This window comes from Tupaia chinensis, unplaced genomic scaffold, assembly GCF_000334495.1.
Source record: "Tupaia chinensis unplaced genomic scaffold, TupChi_1.0 Scaffold000105_1, whole genome shotgun sequence".
Lineage (NCBI taxonomy): Eukaryota > Metazoa > Chordata > Mammalia > Scandentia > Tupaiidae > Tupaia > Tupaia belangeri.
In genome coordinates this window covers 2030453-2030878 of record NW_006159569.1, presented here as the reverse complement: position 1 = coordinate 2030878, position 426 = coordinate 2030453, and positions in this window count along the sequence as shown.

Genomic DNA, 426 nt, shown 5'->3' with positions numbered 1-426 from the left:
AAAGGACCCCGCCTAGACAACTTGATGATTTTTTTTTTCTTTTTCATTCTCTTTTTACATTCAGTAGCTGTGTATCATTACAGCATACCAGATGAATTTTCCCATTGGAATGGGAGAATCTATTTGCAAACTGTACCTCAGATAAGGGACTGATAGCCAGAATATACCGGGAACTCAAGCAGCTTACCTGAAAATATAATTTTTTTAAATGGGCAAATGAGCTGAACTGACAATTCTCTGAGGAAGACATACAAACAGCCAGAAAGCTTATGCAAAAATGCTCAACATCCCTTATCATAAGGAAGATGCAAATCAAACCCGCAATTAGATAACACCTAACCCAGTCAGAATGGCTAAGATTAAAAATTAAAGAATGATAAGTGCTGGCGAAGAGGGAATTCTCCTACACTATTGATGGGAATGTAA